At 35.6% G+C, this 20439-nt stretch overlaps 1 long non-coding RNA gene across 2 annotated transcripts; it reads right to left on the bottom strand.

Moving 5' to 3' along the window:
* Positions 1–5765: 5765 nt before the first annotated feature.
* Positions 5766–14160, bottom strand: LOC115923139. 2 transcript variants are annotated; one of them, XR_004063810.1, is made up of 4 exons: positions 13876–14160; positions 9253–9280; positions 7724–7772; positions 5766–5799 (listed from the first exon to the last, which is right to left on the bottom strand). It is a non-coding gene; the product is annotated as an uncharacterized LOC115923139 (long non-coding RNA). The 2 variants fall into 2 exon arrangements; XR_004063809.1 differs by lacking the exon at positions 5766–5799 and having other exon boundaries at positions 7462–7772; positions 13876–14151.
* Positions 14161–20439: the final 6279 nt, after the last annotated feature.

Below are 20439 nucleotides of genomic sequence, written 5' to 3'. Positions count from 1 at the left end.
TTCCTGACCGTTATAATGTACATCATGACTGATCGTTTCATTTGCTTTTTCAGGGAAGAGAAATACATTTGGGTTATCAATCATCTTTTGTGGGGAAACACTCTCATCCAATATTTGAACTTCATCAAAGCTTTCACAATGTATGGAACATCCAGAGCTTCCAGACTGACTTTCACTGTGTGTATTTGACGAAGGAATTGGATTACAAACAAAATCCTGTAACTGTGGATAGCCTTTCAAGGTTTCATTCTTACCGGAAGTTGCTTTAGCACATACACTAGTTACTTCATATTCGGTGTGCAGGGGGCATCCCATTGATTTTGCTAACCTCATGCAATGCTTGTACACACCTTGCCAGCTTTGAGTACGAAGTACAACACTGTGTCCGTTACAAATCAGGAAACCTCGACTGCTTCTGGAATGTGAATCAAATATAAAAAAACCATCTTGACCAGATAATACAATGAAAGTACTTCTAGCAAATGTCACAAAACATGCATCAGAATCAGTACAGAGTTCTTTTTCGAGTGCTTGCTTCAATGTCATCGAAAGAGACTGGGCCAATATCAATTCATCTCCATCTAACAATCCAGTGACTGGTTCACGGCATACTATGTTAAACAATTCATTGTACGCATCCAAATATTCAAATAGATCAGATATCAATAAGTATTGGTTGTCGAGTGAAGTGGATCGCCGTATGTAACAATATAATTCATTACCGTTATTCAAAATCCTGTCTAGATCTGTACTTTTCCAATCATTGGCATTTTTTACCTTGCTATACAACAGTGCAGAAAGTGAATTGGTAACACACTGCTTTCCACTTAAGTCACCAAATCTTGTATCCCCTTGATTGAATGTCCCTTGGGCAACCAGCGTTATTTGTGTATCAACTCTCGTGCATTTGTCTTTGTGATCACTTTCAAGGGTTTCGTCCTTGGTGTTACGTTCGTTGTGAACGACTGATTTAGACTGATTACTTGCACACTGTTCATATGTCATGTCAAAAAGATTTGCAGTACCTTTTCTCTCATCGTGATTTATCGTACCAGTTTCCAACGTGAGCCTACGTTTTTTTCCCTTTGGATCAACATGGTTTTGAAATGTTTCAGGAGACTTATCCACTACTTCATCAATTTCTTCCTCTATCTGACACTTGGATCTACACTTCTTGAACACATGCTTTACTTTAACATCAGCCTGAATTGATGGACATGGCAAAGTTCTCTTTGTTGTTCTTGTCTGTTCTAATGAATTGAAATTGACAAAATCTACAGATTCAACAACATTAAAATGAACATTTCCTGTGTACAGTATATAAATTCCCTTATCAGATGTAACAATATTGATTCTTCCAGGTTTCTTTGCAGAGTACAATTGCCAACATGGTACTTGGTCATTGTATGAATAAATATCAGTATCGATTAAATTTGCTAAAGCGCTAATTTCAGTGTCTGTAGCCCACGTTCCGTCTTCCTTTATTCTACGTTTCAAAACATATTCTCTGACTGTTCTATATTCTTGCCTCAATGTATTACTAAACATGTCCTTGGTTTGCAATAAATGTTTCACAGTGGCATTTCTTAAAATTGCATGATTACGCTCAGTTCCAGAAATTACATAGGAAATTGCACGAAAGAAACAATTGCCATCACCAGTAATTTGTTTACTCTGTAAAGGAACTCCAATAGAGCTATTTTTATCTAACCTTGAATCACAGCCTTTGCCTATATATCTGATATTCAGTTTTGAACAAATGTTCTGTTTGTCATTATTCTGGAGGGGTACAAATTTGAAATCTTTATCTGGTCTATCACGTAATCCAAGATCTGCTACAAATTCAACTTCTGTTTCTGTTTCATCAGTACATGTGTACATATTAGCATCTATTGCCTTTTCAATGTCTTCATCTTTGATATTTGAATCTGAAGAAGATTCTAAAGGATTCCTTGAATGAGCATGATCATTAAATGACATATCAGTATCATTGTCTGTACCATCTTTTACTGTATCAAAGCTTCTATTCTTCAGGTCATTGTCATACACTGCATCTTCTTGTACACCATCTGAAACATCTGAAAAATCATTTTTCATCATATCATCATTTTCCAATACCGATTCACAGACATTGTCTACTGGTTCATTTATGGGCATATCTTTTGGTCTATCACAAACATTCAAAGGCATATTGCGTTGTGGTAAAACACTTCTATCGAATAAATCACATCCAGGACTTGTGTCTGTATCACTATCAGATTCTATACAATTTCTTGCACACGAACGTTTCACTGGTATATGAACATCACTGCCACTATCATCGTCCGTTTCAATTTCCCCATTTTCATCAAAATTTGATTTCAACAGATTATTCTTTGAATCGTCCTGCACAACTCCATCTGAACCTTTGTTGTCTTTCATATTGCAAATATGCTGGTCTGAGTGTTCATCATTTTTACATGTATTTGGATCAAGTCCTTGGTCACTTGCATTCATAGATTTCTTTGTATCCAGCTTCTCATTCTTTACTGCTAATTCTATTCCTTCATCTTTGTCAAATCTAATCTCTGATTTATCAGAAGAGTGATTTCCATCAGTGCCTTTTTTCCCGGCTTTGGAAGACTGACCTTTCTTGTTCCTTGCTCGACCTTTCTTGTTCTTTGCTTCTTTTTTCTTGCCACCAGCATGAACTCTGTACTTTCGCAAATCCTTGATCTGTTCAAAAAGATTACAAGTACATACATCGATATCAACACATGTATCTGTTCTAGATTGAGTTGGCAAATTGCTTGCTATGTCTGCCCAGGATCGTGTTTGTGCCGTTTCACTTTGCACACACATGTCATTATACAACTTCATTGCATGTGGGGACTGCACACTGTAGGCATATAAACCTAAAAGAGTTTCTGTGTAAGATTGAACACTGATATCTTTTTTCTCGGATTTCACCTTCTTTTCTTTACAATCAACTTTCTTTCGGTCTTCCTTTTTTTTCCTGCTATGGCTTTCATAGAATGTCTTCATTGCTTTGCCGATGTAAGTTACACCAGGTTCTAAGACTTTGCCATTCACTGATTTTCTTCTGATTTTCCTGTCTGTTTGATGATCATCTATTGATTTGGGATACAATTTTCTTGATTTTAGTTTCTCCACCCATTTCGTCTTCCTTGATTTCACAATTACCCAGTCATCCTCAAATTTTTCATTTTGCATCTCTTCGTGTTCTATTTGGGATGGATTTTCCATAGCCAAAGGATTATGTCTATCAGACTCATTTGTTTGCCTGTCAGTTATATGATGTTGTGTTCCTCTCAATCGATTGGTTTTCTTTCCCTTTTTACCATACCTCTTCTTTGATCTGCCACATTTTCTTTTGTTGGTCGTACTTGATAGGGTCCTTGATTGGTTCAAATCCAAGTAACAGTGTTCATCATGATCACCAAGAAGTTCGTATCTATTGAAATGAGAAGGGATGCATACTTGATCAAACATGCGATGAGCCATGTTGTTATTGCCACAAAATGAACAAATCCAGATCAATGTCAGGTCACTCAGTCTGTCTTCACAAGGGAATCCCATACATGTCACATGAAAATGCTTACTACAACAGTCACATCTTGCATCACTTTCATTTTCTTTGATTTCATTGTTACAGATACAGCATTCATTAAGATCTGGGTTGGTCACCAATGCACAACTAGTCAGTATATTCATGATTTCATCAAGTGTTTTCTTAAATTCAATTGTATCCATCATGGTAAATTTTGCTTATATACTTGCAACAGTTCTGGTTAATAATTACAAGTCTACAATTAACGGTTCTGTAACTTTGATATATAATGTTCTGTATATATTCCTTACTCCAATAGTCTTTTATTTAAATATTCCTATTGTGAATTATGAAAAACTAATCCTTACTGATATTAAACTCTATGGTATTTCAATAGCCTAGCTTTATATACACTAGCTTGTACTGTGTTAAGGAGCTATAATGTTTTTGTCTCAAGATGGCGTTTTTTATTAAAATTATGAGTAGGTCATTAATAGCCTAAATGTATTGTAGGCCTATATAAGTTCCCAAATTGCTAATTTCTTTGTTACTCTCTCTCTGCAAACAGGTTCACTTTATATCCTGATCAAAATATCTTTCTTATTCTTTCTCAAATCAATCAACCTCACTTATATTTCTAAAACTATATATTTATCCTGACCCAATCTTCTTTCTTACTCTCTCTACAATCAAGCTTACTTTTATTTTTAAAATTCTGAACACTATATATCGAAGGATTTCTTTCCTTTTCTCTTTACAATCAACAACGCTCACTTTTCTAGGACTCTATATATTGACACAAATTTTGTGTGATTATGGTCTTATCAAGTTCTAGGAATTAGAATTAAATTGCTTTCTCGCTATTGTTCTTCTTTTTATTTCAGTTTGTTTTTAATTCCTTTTAGAAACTGCCAAATATTTCTTTCTAATTTACAGTAATTATGTCTTCTAAAATGGCAATACAGTCTTTCAAACTTGCAATATTGCCTTCTTCACACTATTTTGTTCAATCTTCTTTATTCTTTGCTGTGTATACGCTCTTTTTACTTTCCCAAGATTACTAATACTACTGTTTTGAATTCTAATAGAGGTCTTATCAAGTTCTAGGAATTAGAATTAGATTGCTTTTTCTCTATTGTTCTTCTTTTTATTTCACTTTGCTTTTAATTCCTTCTAGAAACTGCCCAGATTTTTTTTCTAATTGACAGCAATTTTGTCTTCTAAAATACAGTCCTTAAAACTTCCAATATTATCTTCAACGACTACTTTCCAATCTACTTTACTCTTTAAAATGTATACCTCTTTTTTTCTTTCCCAAGATTTACAATATTACTGCTTTCAACTGTAATTATGGTCTTATCAAGTTCCAGGAATTAGAATTAGATTCCTGTTCCTCTATTATTCTTCTTTTATTATTGCAGTTTACTTTTAATTCCTTCTAGAAACTGCTAATAATTTCTTTGTAATTGACAATAATTATGTCTTCTAAAATGGCAATACAGTCCTTCAAACTTCCAATATTTATCTTGAACGACTACTTTTCCAATCTACTTTACTCTTTAAAATGTATACCTCTTTTTTTTCTTTCCCAAGATTTACAATATTACTGCTTTCAACTGTAAGTATGGTCTTATCAAGTTCCAGGAATTAGAGTTAGATTCCTTTCCCTCTATTGTTCTTCTTTTTATTTCAGTTTACTTTTAATTCCTTCTAGAAACTACCAATAATTTCTTTATAATTGACAATAATTATGTCTTCTAAAAATGGCAATACAATCTTTAGAAATATTCTGTTCCAGTTTTGATTCGATTCAAGATTTCCAGATTCAAGTTTCATTCAGTATGTATGTTTCAGATTCAAGGTTCAAGATAGTTCAAGTTCAAGTGCTAGTTCAAATACAAGTTCAAGTGCAAGTTCTTTGGAAGTTCTTTAGTTCAAAATAGTTCAAGATAGTTCAAAATAGTTCAAGATAGTTCAAGATAGTTCAAGATAGTTCAAGATAGTTCAAGATAGTTCAAGTGCAAGTTCAAGTGTAAGTTCAAGTGCAAGTTCAAGTGCAAGTTCAAGTGTAAGTTCAAGTGTAAGTTCAAGTGCAAGTTCAAGTTCTTTGGAGAGTTCTTTGGAGAGTTCTTTGGAGAGTTCTTTGGAGAGTTCTTTGGAGAGTTCTTTGGAGAGTTCTTTGGAGAGTTCTTTGGAGAGTTCTTTGGAGAGTTCTTTGGAGAGTTCTTTGGAGTGTACCACCCTCGGTCCTGCAAAAGACAGAAAGGAATAGAAAAAAAAATTAATTAAATTCAATAGACACGTCTGGGCAATTCTTGAGAAATCATCAAGGAGCTCGTATCTATTGAAATGAGAATGACTTAATTATTAAATCACTATTGCTTCAAAATAGACTTCCCCTTTAAGTCAACATAGATATGTGCCAGATCCAGCCCCATTCACTTTTTACATGATTGAAAAGCCCTGATAAGGGCTCGTTTGTACCATATTATGAAGTTTATGAATTAATATGGATTATAGATTAGAATCTAGAATATACTTACTTTAATTAGAGCGATGCTGGAAAGTGTGCTTAGATGTTAAGTACTTGTAATCTGGCATTTTCGTAAGTAAGAAGACCAGCCACTATCGCTTTTGCAACAGCGCTGTGTTGTGTGCATCTATTAAATGCAGTGCACAATTTATCGTCACCACTAGTGCGGGCGCGGGTGCCAGCGGTCTATTAAGGCAAGCCGGGATTTGCGGAACCAGAAGATAGTCTCAGTGGAGCATCCCGAGACCAAAATAAAGTCATAGTCATATAGTCATAGTGATAAAACACCCTAAATGTAAAAAATCTGCTCACAAAAACTAAAAGGAAACCAAAACCCAAGGAGAAAATCATCTCATACGAAAGAGTAATATGAGAGAAGCAATTTCAAAAAAGTTTCATCAAAATCGGCTATAAAATAAGAGAGTTATGAAAGTTTGAAAACACTTGTTGTACTTTCTATGGGGATCCTCAAATTGGCAACGCAAATACAAATAGTGAGCCCTCATCCAATGCTTAAAGATACTATGTCCCTTTTGCAGCCAACATCAAATTCTGAAGAACTTTGCAGAAATTATGAATATGTCATGTATGTCCTATCTGTCAAATTTAAACATTAGCAGTGTCCTAATATTCATATTATGCAAAGAAACCCGTTTACTTGCTAGACTAGCTTCACTGTCAGACACTATTGAGTGACTCACTGGCTTTTTTCTTCTTTGGTAATAACATACATGTACATAAAATGAGCTGTAAAGGGTATATGAACATTTGTCAACATCAATATCCCACTTCTGCTTGTAATGGCCAAAATTAAACTGATTGAATCTTTGCGCAGCATAAAATGTACGACCATTCGGTACAATGGTCTGAAAATAAGACCATTACTTACTGGCTCTATAGTTCTTAAGTCGATTCGACAACTAATAGTTGTTATTTTCCAACTTAAAGACATTTTCAAGCCCCCCCCCCCCTTTTTTTTAGGGAAGTTCTAAATTAGTATTATCTTTCAAATGCCGTTGGAATGTAACCTCCTCATTTTGTTGGCCTGCAAATGGGACATAGTACCTTTAAAGGTAAAGACCAGTTTTGGTCATGCGATTGCATTGGGACGCTAAACATGTAAACAAAAATTAATGGCCTAACTCAAATCTTTTGGGACCCATAAAATAGCTTTGACTTAGACAAATTTTGATTTAGGAGGGTTATAAAATAATGGGACAAAACAGGATGGGCTACGTGTAGACATTCAACCATAGCAATTTTTGACTTATCCCAGTTCGACTTAGGCAAGGTCACCTGTACTATATGTTTTGCATTGGACTAAAATCAAAATACATCTATACGTTTGCACTAGGTGTTCAATGAAAAAAACTTTTTCTTCTTTATCAACTCCTTACATAATTCACTATGGATTCTCTTCAAATTTTGGCTACACCCAATGGAAGAGTATTATGAATTGTCCACAAAATTATGTTGCATACCTACGGAAGTGTCAAAAATGTTATATAGAAATTTCATTAAGCCATAGCTTTCCTATTCCGCGTTCAATTATGTTCCCAATTATGCAGATCTGTTTCATTCCATTGTAGCTTTAATTTAAAAACTACTTGACTTCAGCCTTCTTAAGCAGATCAACTTACTCTCTGCAACTCTCTGCAACTCTCTGCAACTCTGAAAACAGTCAATAACCTGAAAGAAAAAAAGAAAAGAAAAAAACAATTGCATTTCATGAAATACCAATATGAATATATTACACAAATAAATACAAATAGTGAGCCCTCATCCAATGCTTAAAGATACTATGTCGGTCCCTTTTGCAGCCAACATCAAATTATGTAGAACTTTGCAGAAATTATGAATATGTCATGTATGTCCTATCTGTCAAATTTAAACATTAGCAGTGTCCTAATATTCATATTATGCAAAGAAACCCGTTTACTTGCTATACTAGCTTCCCTGTCAGACACTATTGAGTGACTCACTGGCTTTTTTCTTCTTTGGTAATAACATACATGTACATAAAATGAGCTGTAAAGGGTATATGAACATTTGTCAACATCAATATCCCACTTCTGCTTGTAATGGCCAAAATTAAACTGATTGAATCTTTGCGCAGCATAAAATGTACGACCATTCGGTACAATGGTCTGAAAATAAGACCATTACTTACTGGCTCTATAGTTCTTAAGTCGATTCGACAACTAATAGTCGTTATTTTCCAACTTAAAGACATTTTCAAGCCCCCCCCCCTTTTTTTTTAGGGAACTTCTAAATTAGTATTATCTTTCAAATGCCGTTCGAATGTAGCCTTCTCATTTTGTTGGCCTGCAAATGGGACATAGTACCTTTAAAGGTAAAGACCAGTTTTGGTCATGCGATTGCATTGGGACGCTAAACATGTAAACAAAAATTAATGGCCTAACTCAAATCTTTTGGGACCCATAAAATAGCTTTGACTTAGACAAATTTTGATTTAGGAGGGTTATAAAATAATGGGACAAAACAGGATGGGCTACGTGTAGACGTTCAACCATAGCAATTTTTGACTTATCCAAGTTCGACTTAGGCAAGGTCACCTGTACTATATGTATTGCATTGGACTAAAATCAAAATACATCTATCATTTGCACTAGGTGTTTAAACAAACTTTTTCGGAAACGTTGTGGAATCGATCACAAAAGGTTGATCATCTAGCATATACGGTAAGTATTGGTGTGTACTGAAAGGTTGTGGATCATCAAAATGATGAGAAATTTGACCCAGTCATGGTAAAGTTACAAGCACTGTACACAGAAAGATGTATATGGGACTATGCGACACATGCGCGATATCTATCCACTCCGGATAGATATAATTTACCAAATATATCAATTAGTATCAAAATTTGTATCATCAGGTATTAGTCAAAACATATTCTTTCACATGATTGGTAATAAAAGGTACCATTTCATTTTTTGAGAGGGGGGCGTTTCCAAAACTGGTCTATACCTTTACTGACATAATTAAAAGTAACTTGGTAGTGTCCAAAAAGTTATATAGACAATTTCTAAAAGCCATAGCTTTCGTATTCTGCATTCAATTGTTCCCAATTATGCGGATCTGTTTCATTCCGTCATAGCTTTAATTTAAAAACTACTTGACTTCAGCCTTTCTAAGCATATCAACTTACTTTCTGCAACTCTTGAACTCTCAGTAACCTAAAATACAAACAAAAAAAACAAAAAAATTACATTTAATAAAATACCAATATGAATATATTACAATAAATACAAATAATGAGCCCTCATTCATAATGCTAAATGACATAAATAAAACAAGTCAACGCAAAGCATAGCATCCCCTCGCAGGGTACATACTGGGAAATCAAACTTAGGCCATGTTTTGATGCCATGTACTTTCATATCAAATTTGATTAAAATCCGTCAAACATTACTAAAGTTATCAATTTCAGAAACCAGATTCGCATATTTAATGAGCTATGACCTTTGACCTATATACTGGGAAATCAAACTTAGGCCGTGTTTTGATTAGGCCTGAGTCATGTCGGGATTTTCATAAACCGGGTCCCGACGGCCTTGCACCTATCGGGACCCGGTGTCCCGAAATCAGCTCGCAGGATTTGTCACTTGCCTCTATAAAAAGCGCATATCATGATTATTATCATCAGTATGTCCCTTAAAAGTGACCTTTTTTATCAATCAAATCAATTAACTAATGCATACCTCGGCTCAGATCGGTATATTCTTCCATTTGACATTATTTTCATCCATGATTGGCGATGTTTAGTGCCATTATCGTGCCTCTAAAAGTAAAAAAACTGGGGCAAAAATAGAATGACAACGTTCCAGCCGCCATTTTGATTTATGCAGGTTGAATAAATCTGGTCAAAAAATATGAATGTTAGAATAATAAAACAGCTTTCTAAAAAATTCTTCTTTACAATATACCGATCATATAATTTTTTAAAGACAAAATAAATATTTATCTCTTATTTTAAACATCGCATGCTTTTTTTTAAAAGCTGAAAATTACTTGGTAATCACGAAGTTTCGATACGGATAGCTGTTGCAAGGCAAGTTCAGACTAGTCTCGGAAAAATGCGCAGTGCTCGTCGTTAGCTGTAATGCGTGCCAGAACGAACCCAAACAAAGACGTGATCGTAACGAGAAAAAAATCATTAAAAACTACGAGAGCGCAATTGGAAAGACAACTACTGCTCAAAATTACCATAATCGGGTACATAACTTGGACAAAGAATTCAATAATCGCCCAAGAAATGCCACAGAAATTGTGATAATCGAGGAGTAACTGGGTACATTTTTATCGCCTGCTGCAAATACTAGAATCCTTTGTTATACTGCTTTTCACCGTAGAGGGCGGTATTTGGTTTCTATAGCCTCGTGTTCAATTTAAACACGTGTAATTCTGACATATCAGCAGGCCCATTCGGATAATGATTGTACCTGTAGTAACTCCTTAAATATCACTATTTATGTGGCTTTTCTTGGACAACTATTGTATTCTTCCTCCAAGTTATGTATCTGCTTACGATAATTTTGAGTAGTTGTCTTTCCAATTGTGCTCTCGTAGTTTTTAATGATTTTTTTCTCGTTACGATCACGTCTTTGTTTGGGTTTGTTCTGATACGCATTACAGCTAACGACGAGCACTGCGCATTTTTCCGAGACTAGTCTGAACTTGCCTTTTATACCATGTACCTTCCTATCAAATTTCATTAAAATCCGTCAAACATTACTAAAGTTATCGAATAGAAACCAGATTTGCACATTTAATGAGCTATGACCTTTGACCTACATACTCCGAAACTGAACTTATGCTGTATTTTGATAGCATGTACCTTCATATCAAATTTGATTAAAATCTGTCAAACATTACTAAAGTTATCGATCGGAAACCAGATTCGCATATTTAATGAGCCATGACCTTTGACCTACATACTCCGAAATTGAATTTATGCTGTGTTTTTATACCATTTACCTTCATATCAAATTTCATTAAAATTGGTCAAACATTACTAAAGTTATTGATTTTAAACCAGATTCGCATATTTAATGAGCTATGACCTTTGACCTACATACTCGGAAATTGAACTTATGCTGTGTTTTTATACTATGTACCTTCATATCGAATTTCATGAAAATCCATCAAATAATACTAAAGTTATCAAACAGAAACCAGATTCGCATATTTAATGAGCTATGACCTTTGACCTACATACTCCAAAATTGAACTTATGCTATGTTTTTAAACCATGTACCTTCCTATCAAATTTCATTAAAATCCGTCAAACATTACTAAAGTTATCGAATAGAAACCAGATTCGCATATTTAATGAGCCATGACCTTTGACCTACAAACTCCGAAATTGACCTTATGCTGTGTTTTTATAGATCTACCATTTACCTTCATATCAAATTTCATTAAAATCCGTCAAACATTACTAAAGTTATTTATTTTAAACCAGATTTGTTACGGCACAAAGAAGGAAGGGCATCGAGCAGCATATTAATACAGGGGTCTAGATCCCCTCCTTCTTTGGCGAGGCGATAATTATTATCCCATGACTTTTACAAGCCGATCGCCTGTCAGCTGTGACCTGTCTAATTATCAACTATCAAGATATTTATGATTGGAATTAGAAATTAATAGATCTAGACTAGATCTAGGTCTAGTCTAGATCTATGATCTAGGTAGGGAGGCCAATGCCCAAATCTAACTTTTTAATTACTAATTTGTTTATAATAAAACAAACATTAAAAGAAAGCATTTTCTTTCACTAAGAAAACTCACCCATCTGCCGACTCCAGAAGTTCCATAAAATAGGAGATATCCAGCTAGTTCCTATGAGGTTCCTTCTACGCCTGGCCGTACGTAAGAGCCTTGAAACAATCAATTTCAATTACGTTGAGAATTAGACAGGCCCGAGGGAATGGGCGTGTCATCATGGTCATTGCCCGGACAACAAGTTCAAAACTTCGCGCGAAAGTACATTCATCATCACCGGCTAGCCTTGAATTAGTCGCACACACCGACACAGTACTGCAGGCCAGGTACGGTAATTGCATGCAAGCCGCGATCGACCATGCTAGCCATGGCATGGAGGGTCAAAACATAATGGAGAGAAAGCTCGAAAGCCACTCATTGTAAATTAAGAAAGTAATTAAAAATTAAATAAATAAATAGGCCTACCTTAGTTTTGTGATGTATTCCAATTACTATTTCCTCAGACATCAGTAAAGATCTGACACTGCATTATCATCGATCGATAAATCCAACTTGCACTTGCATGCAGCGATCACAATACGGAATCAAATATGACTGCACGCATTGATAGACGTGTACTACTTACGGAGATATTTCTCTCCCTCTCTCTCTCTCTCTCTCACTAACCATATGATGATATCATACACTAAAACACACACGCTCAAATCATGGCATTCATTACACTTCTCAATTGGAGTATAGACTGCTCACGTAGACTTTTTTTTTTTTTACTGAAATGTCTTTTTTTACACTTCTCATACATTACTGCACGACACTGGTGTCTAGTGCTGAGAAAAAGGTACTATGTGTGAGACTACGTCAAATTTGTTTTGCGCGCGATGAGACCGGAGCTCATAAATATTCATATTATGATGTCGCAAGACTTCTATTTGGGGCTCAAACAATGAGGTCTCTGTTCACAATTTTCCTTCTCAATTTGAGATGGCTCTAGCTAGTATGGGGCTCAAACCAACGCAAGATTGACAAAAACATCGTACTCTATCTACCTTCGAATGTGCAGTTTGTAAAAATCTGCAATTAAAAAGATATAATCTTTTTTCGTTATATTTTCTAGTTGTTAAAAGTGACATTTGTGCACATCTGATATGTTAATCTCTTTCAAAAGTTCTTTGATATTAAATTGGTTCCATATTTTTAGGATCTACCTTCAGTCATTGAGAAGGATTTTAGTGAGCTAACCTCATCACCCTCTAGTTTCTCTTGTGCGTCCGTTTTTTTTCGTCTGCTAGCCCAATTATTGGATCAAAATACGTCAAAATCTGCAAGATCGTCAATAAATGGTGAAAGATCGTTACAGATCCGTGATTATAGGTATGTTGTGGAGTGTTTAATTGTGTATTTGTTATACATTTTATTCCATAGACCCTAGATATTTGTTTTCTTTTTTTTCCCCTTTTTTTTTCTTCTGGTAATTTTCTGACTTGGAGTTGGACGACGAGCGCACAAATCGTAGGCGTAGAAGCCTTACGCCCGGGCATTGGCCTCCCTAATCTAGGCCTATAGTCAGATAGATCTAGTATCTAGATCTAGTAGTAGTATAGTACTAGGCCTAGATCCCTACGGACTTACGGTTTTTAATTTATAACAACACTGACCTAGATCTAGAACTAGATCTAGACTAGGTCTACGGTCTATTGGGGGAAATGAGTATGGTAAAACCGGTCACTCAAAGTCAAACTGAGTCAAAGATTTTCACTTTTTTGAAACACTTCCTTTTTGTTTTTCGTAGGGCTTCAAAATTCAATCACAATCACACTCGCTGAGCTGATGATATTACACGTAGACCCTAGGCTATACATGTATACGTAAGATGTATCGCATCTCAGACTTGATTTGTAACTGCAAACATTATTATAGATATAAACAAAGTCAATGCCTTTAAAAGTTTAATACACTCACACACTTATGCGATAACGCAAAATCTCCAACAAACTAATAAGAAAGGATTCACGATAAAGTAATACAATAGCAACAACCGATTTCTTACCAAAGCTAAGCTAGCAATCAGCACAACAGCACAAAACAGCAGTACTCGGATACTCATATGACCATGAGTACGAGTGTGCATGCAATTCGAATCGGCCAAAATCTTGGTCAGATTAAATTCGCCCTACAGACAATTCGCCCAGTATATTTCTCGCGCATATAATTTCTCACGAAATGCATGATTTTGCGTGTTTATATCTAAGGGAAAAGGAATGTCAAAACAATGGATATCTGATACCTTGTCGTTTAGGCCATGTAAAAAGAATATACATGTTTAGCGTCCCCGCCCACTTCTTTTTTGGGGGCAGCCTCCTACACTGTCGCTCATAAAGGTGGAATATTTTTTTTTTATCCGGAATTTATGGAATTATTTTAAAAATAATTTAAAAATACTAGATCTAGATAAATAATAGTATAATTCTCAGATTTTATTGAACAATGATTTGCCAATGTGTGTTTTGCGTGACTGCTAAATCATGTATATGCTCCTATGCTTATCAACTAGGGGACCTATGCCCTTAAGTCATAAATGACAGTAATGAGGATTAATGCCCCACAAAAGGGCCCTTATAGCACATCGACACGGTTTTGATCCTGGGGCCTCACAGTTACGAGGCCATTGCTTTGTCACTGAACCATGACTGTACGCAGCGGGGGCTAGGGTAGGGGGCAGTTTCCATGAATTAAAAAAAAAAACAGAAAATGCAATAAATTTTCAATAATTTATTGCATTTTACCCCGGTTTCCAACATAAAAAAAATCCTCTGGACGGCCTTGCATTATTGCGTGCGAGCTCTTTTAATATATAGCATATGGGCAAAAACACGCCTATACGAAATACATTATAAATATTATTGCTCGATCTGAAAAGTCAACGGCAAAATGCGTGGGAAAGTAGTGAGCAATAATCGAGCCAGTTGTACATTTCATCGCGCACCAGCTGCTGGTGACCATGACAATGTATATTACGCATATAACAAAATGCGCACTATGACCGAACTCCATCATTGTGACGTAACAATCACACCCTAGGCATACTGTTTGCAGTGTATCTCTGTAAATGTTGATCAATTTTCTTCCAAATTTTGATATGTTTTAGCCGACTGAGACAATTTTCAACAAATGCCGTCGCCACGATTTTTCATTTTGACAAAAGCATCATGGCGTATTTTTGCGATTAAAGGAGGCATGTCAATTTTTCACATTTTGCGTGTATTCTCTATTGGACATGACTTTTTCTCAAATCTGGATTCTACATTCCTGTCTTTTGCGAGCAATATCGCCGTTATTTTTGCTTGTTAGGTGGTCTGTCGATGACAGATCACCTATTGATTTCGTTAGAATTTTCTTTCTTTATTCTTTATTCTTTATTCTTTATTCTTTATTCTTTATTTATTTTTATTTCTTCCGTACACTTTTTTTGTGTATACGTTTACTCGAAATCGACTTGGTCAATTTCCTTCAAATTTCTGATAGTCATTAGGCCCTATAATATCAAGTTCCCGAAACCTTTTTCAAGTTCATGGGGTCATCGTGACGTCATCCAGGCGCCATTTTGTAAAAATCAAGTCATTATCATATCTCGATAACGAGTCTTCAAAAATAAACCATATTTGGTATACATCAACTTCAGGTCAAAGTTCAACTAAAAATGTCAACAAAATTTGCGCGCGCACCTCGACGCGCACGTACGCGCGCATTAAAATTTTAAAATGCTCAAATTCGTTCCAAATTTTTTTTGCACACGTTTCAGGCCATTGTAAGCATTTTCAAGATTTTGCGCGAGAGCACTTTTTTGCGCGCGTTTCCGCGCGTAAGTGCGCGTACTGACATTTTACAACATGGAAACGCCAAATTTTCTCTATCATATCAACCACATTTTTCCAAGCATTTTGATACCTTGTTCACCTTTTTCTGACCAGTGATAACGCAATGAGCGTCCGTCAAAGTTTACAGCACACGCGGATCTGCATTATCCCTATCCACATTACATGTGCAAAAACAAGCCTATACAAAATTCATTTTAACTCTTCAGAATGGATAGATACCCCCAATTTTTTTCATATTTAGATAGATCATGAGTCGGAGATATGATTTCATGTCTCATTTGACCCTCAATTAACTCATGACGTCATCATAATGGCCTCCGAACTTAAATTTTCAATTTGCATATTATGACGTTAGCATATTTTTGGAAAATTGATTGTATCTCTGTAAATATTGATCAATTTTCTATCAAATTTTGATATGTTTTAGCTGAGAATATTCTCTACGAATGTATTCTACACGATATTTCATTTGAACAATGGCATCATGGCGTATTTTTGCGATTAAAGGAGGCATGTCAATTTTTCACATTTTGCGTGTATTCTCTATGGGACATGACTTTTTCTCAAAACTGGTTTCTACATTCTTGTCTTTTGCGAGCAATATCTCCGTCGTTTTATCTTCGTTTACGCTGAGCTTTGAGTATGTTGTAGCTGAGTCAATATGCTATCGTAAGTGTGCCCTTTAATTTTCGATCAGATGCCGGGATCATGCTCATATTTCACTTACAAAGTGGGATTTGATAATTCCATTTTCCGTTTACGTGTAATCTCTATAGGAAATATTTTGGTACATCGGTAACGCACTTGACTTCCGACCTCGAGGTCCCTGGTTCGAGTCCGGGCGTCTCCAACAATTTTTTTCTTCACTTTTTTTTTCTTTTTGACCTTTCACTGTACCTTTTCCTTTGCTTATTAAAACACGTAGAATCACAAATAATGTTATAAACAACCATGTTTACTTTATTATTCCCCTATTATCACTTGATCCATTACTTTTTGAGTGTAGTCCCTATGGGAGATGACTTTTTCTCAAATCTGGATTCTACATTCCTGTCTTTTGCGAGCAATATCGCCGTTATTTCCGTTTGGTTTTTGTTGATTTTGGAGTATGTTGTAGCTGAGACTATATGCTATCTAAATGTTCCCTCATTTTTTTCAATCAGATGTCATCATGTTCTGTTGATGATCAACATCAACATCATCATGATCATCATCATCATCATCAACATCGTCATCACCATTACTATCAAGATCATCATCATCATGATCATCATGATGATCATCATTGTTTACATGTCTATATAACTTCTCCCTTTCTCAATATAGTAAGTATTATAATCTATCATAAGACTTGAAGACAGACCACCTTAATCGTCCTCGTGACGATTTAAATTCTAGTTTTTTATTGATTTTTGAGTATAATGTAGCTGAGACTATATGCTATCTAAATCTCCCTCATTTTTTCAATCAGATGTCAGGATCATGCTCACGATCATGATCATGATCATCATGATCATGATCATAATCATCAACATCATCATCGTCATCATCAACATTATCATTATCATCGTCATCATCGTCATCACCATTACTATCAAGATCATCATCATCATCATCATCATTGTTTACATGTCTATATAACTTCTCCCATTCTCAAATCTATCATAAGACTTAGACAGACCACCTTATTCGTCTTCGTGACGAATTCAAGTCTAGTTATTATTTATTATTCTTTATTTTTATTTATTGTTCCCACTTTTTTGTGAACAGGATAACTCAAGATCGGTTTAATCAATTTCGTTCAATTTTGGCACAGTCATAGGTCATTGTCATGAGACGTCATTGTAACATTTTCAAGGTCATCAAGTCTTCATGACGTCATCCAGGCGCCATTTTGTGTTTTACTTGGTACTTTTTACTCATGATCATATCTTCATAACGGAAAGGCATTTCTCTTTCATATTTATCATGATTAAGGTCAATATCCGTCCAATCAATTTCAAGTCAGAAAACGCGCGCGCATGCGTACGTCCGCGCTTCAGCGCGCGCGCAAAAAATAAAAATGCTCAAAATCGTCCCAAATTCATTTTGCATACGTTTCAGGCCATTTTAAGCATTTTGCAATAAAATGCGCGCACGCAAATGCGCGCGCGTTTTCGCGCGTACTGGTATTTTTCAACATAGAATCGCCAAATTTTCTCTGTCATCATATTTGGCACATTTTCCCAAGCATTTTGATACCTTGTTCACTTTTTTCTGCCCATTAATAACGGAATGAGCGTCCGTTTAAGATAATTTCCGTGCGTGCGAGCTCTTGTAATACATAGCATACATGGGCAAAAACATGCCTATACAAAATCCATTGTAGCGCTTAAGGATGCAAAGTGATCCCAATTTTGTTTTCATATTTTGATAGAGTATGAATTGGAGATATGATTTCATGTCTCATTTGACCCTCAATTAACTCATGACGTCATCACAATGGCCTCCGAACTCAAAATTTCAATTTGCATATTATGACGTCAGCATATTTCTGGAAAATTGACTGTATCTCTGTAAATATTGATCGATTTTCTTCCAAATTTTGATATGATCTACCTGAGACAATTTTCTACAAAGGCAGTCACCACAATATTTTATTTTGACAAAGGTATCATGGCGTATTTTTGCGATTAAAGGTGGCATGTCAATTTTTCACATTCTGCGTGTATTCTCTATGGGACATGACTTTTTCTCAAAACTGGATTCTACATCCTGTCTTTTGCGAGCAATATCTCCGTCGTTTTAGCTGTGTTTTCGCTGAGCTTTGAGTATGATGTAGCTGAGAGAATAAGCTATCACAAGTGTGCCCTTTATTTTTCGATCAGATGCCGGGATCATGCTCATATTTCACTTACAAAGTGGGATTTGTGAATTCTATTTTCCGTTTACGTGTAATCTCTATGGGAAATGTTTTGGCATATCGGTAACGCGCTTTACTTCCGACCTCGAGGTCCCTGGTTCGAGTCCGGGAGTTTCCAACAATTTTTTTTCTTCACTTTTTTTTTTTTTTTTGACTTTTCAATGATCATAAAATTGAAAACAGACCACCTAATTCGTCCCCATGACGAATTAAATTTCTAGTATTTTAATTGAATTTGTACAAAAACACAATTCAATTAAAATAAATTTGTGACCACTCTTTTGTGTGCACGATTACTCAAAATTGAACCGTTCAATTTCTTTCAAATTTAACACAGTCATAGGTCATCATCTTAAGACGTGACAGGAACATTTTCAAGTTCATCAACATATCGTGACGTCATCCAGGCGCCATTTTGTGAAGTGCTCTGAGAATCAACTCATGATCATATCTTCATAACCGTAAATCATTTCTCATTCATATTTATAACGATTATGGTCAATATCCGTCCGGTCAACTTAAGGTCAATAAACGAGCGCGTACGCGTCCGTCCGCGCGTCGGTGCGCGCAAAAATAAAAAATGGTCATAATCACTTTTTGATCAAATTAGAGTACGTTTTAGGCCATTTCAAGCATTTCGAAAATTTCGAAAATTTTCGCAAGCATAAATTTGCGCGCATGTTTGTGTTCGTAATGGTCGTACGCAACCGAGAATCGCCTTTTTTTGTCTATCATAGTATTGCCCAATTTATTCCAAACGATTTGATACCATGTTTATCTCTTTATGACCATTAATAACGAAATGAGCGTCCGTTCAAGGTAAAGTCCGTTCGAACCCTCAATTAACTTATGACGTCATCATGATTGCCTCCGTTCAAGGTAAATGTCCGTGCGTGCGAGCTCTTGTAATACATAGCATATATGGGCAAAAACATGCCTATACAAAATCCATTGTAGCTCTTCAGAATGGATAGATACTCCCAGTTCTTTTTCATATTTGGATAGATTATGAGTCGGAGATATGATTTCATGTCTCATTTGACACTCAATCAACTCATGACGTCATCATAATGGCCTCCGAACTCAAAATTTCAATTTGCATATTATGACGTCAGCATATTTTTGGAAAATTGATTGTATCTCTGTAAATATTGATCAATTTTCATCCAAATTTTGATATGTTCTAGCTGAGACAAATCTCTACAAATAAAGTCTCGACGTATTTTTCATTTTGACAATGGCATCATGGCGTATTTTTGTGATTAAAGGAGGCATGTCAATTTTCACATTTTGCGTGTATTCTCTACGGGACATGACTTTTTCTCAAAACTGGATTCTACATTGTTGTCTTTCTCGAGCAACATCTCCGTCGTTTTATCTTTGTTTACGCTTAGCTTTGAGTATGTTGTAGCAGAGACAATGAGCTATAATAAGTGTGGCATTTATTTTTCGATCAGATGCCGGTATCATGCTCATATTTCACTTACAAAGTGGGATTTTAGAATTGTATTTTCCGTTTCCGTGTAATCTCTATGGGAAATATTTTGGTATATCGGTAACGCACTTGACTTCCGACCTCGAGGTCCCTGGATCGAGTCTGGGCGTCTCCAACAATTTTTTTTCATCAATTTTTTTACTTTTTTACGTGTCAATGATCATGAAAATTGAAGACAGACCACCTAATTCGTCCCCATGACGAATTAAATTTCTAGTTATTTTACAGGATCACTGTGTCGAAAATGAAACTGGAGCAACCAGAGAAGCCGTATATAGACCTGGTGCCCACTGGCACGACACCAACATATGAAACCATGGCAACTGATCCTTTGTCAAA

Source organism: Strongylocentrotus purpuratus, unplaced genomic scaffold (assembly GCF_000002235.5).
Source record: "Strongylocentrotus purpuratus isolate Spur 01 unplaced genomic scaffold, Spur_5.0 spur5_scaffold_13, whole genome shotgun sequence".
NCBI classification, from domain to species: Eukaryota; Metazoa; Echinodermata; class Echinoidea; order Camarodonta; family Strongylocentrotidae; genus Strongylocentrotus; species Strongylocentrotus purpuratus.
The sequence above is the reverse complement of the archived record's forward strand: the minus strand, read 5'-3'. Positions and strand labels throughout refer to the sequence as shown.